The sequence below is a fragment of the Anarrhichthys ocellatus genome, unplaced genomic scaffold (genome assembly GCF_004355925.1).
Source record: "Anarrhichthys ocellatus isolate YVR2014 unplaced genomic scaffold, GSC_Weel_1.0 scaffold9102, whole genome shotgun sequence".
Classification (NCBI taxonomy): Eukaryota; Metazoa; Chordata; class Actinopteri; order Perciformes; family Anarhichadidae; genus Anarrhichthys; species Anarrhichthys ocellatus.
Window position 1 is genome coordinate 1 of NW_022289076.1, and position 910 is coordinate 910.

Genomic DNA, 910 nt, shown 5'->3' on the forward strand with positions numbered 1-910 from the left:
ATTTACCATTGTTAGGCATGTGAATTAAGTCGTTGTCTTTTGGCAATGAAATAATGCTGGGTGTTCTGCGAAGAAGATGAACCAGCAACATTTTTGCCAAAATGCTATAATGCTGGTATGTGCACGGCAGTGGCTAAATTTTGGAAGAAACATTGTTTTAAGGGACAACATTTTTGGCTCACTTATTTAAACAGTCAACATTAGCCAAAGACATATTCTGGGCTCGTCCGGGACTTGGACCCGTGACCTCTCGCACCCGAAGCGAGAATCATACCCCTAGACCAACGAGCCATTAAAACATCTCATTGTTTGATGTTTGGCTGACGAAATTCACAATTGTTGGGCATGTGAATTAAGTCGTTGTGTTTTGGCAATAAAAGAATGCTGGGTGTTCTGCAAAGAAGATGAACCAGCTACATTTTTGCCAAAATGCTACAATGGTGGTATATGTACGGCAGTGGCTAAATTGTGGAAGAAACATAGTTTTAAGGGACAACATTTTTGGCTCACTTATTTAAATAGTCAACATTAGCCAAAGACAAATTCTGAGCTTGTCCAGGATTTGGACCCGTGACCTCTCGCACCCAAAGCAAGAATCATACACCTTGACCAACAAGCCAATGAAATGACTCATTATTTGATATCTGCCTGTAGAAATTCTCCATTGTCAGGAATATGAATAAAGTCGTTGTCTTTTGGCAATAAAAGAATGCTGGGTGTTCTGCGAAGATGAACCAGCTACATTTTTGCCAACACGCCACAATGCTGGTTTATGCACGACATTGGCTAAATTGTGGAAGAAACATTGTTTTATTAAGGGACAAAGTTTTGGGTCGCTTAATTTAACAGTCAACAACAGCCAAAGACATATTCTGGGCTCGTCCGGATTTGGACCCGGGACCTCTCGCAC

The 910-nt window shown here is 41.1% G+C and overlaps 1 non-coding gene across 1 annotated transcript; it reads right to left on the reverse strand.

Annotated features, from left to right (window-relative positions):
• Positions 1-219: 219 nt before the first annotated feature.
• On the reverse strand, positions 220-291 carry trnap-cgg (transfer RNA proline (anticodon CGG)). Its single transcript has one exon. It is a non-coding gene; the product is annotated as a tRNA-Pro (tRNA).
• Between the last annotated feature and the right edge of the window lie 619 nt (positions 292-910).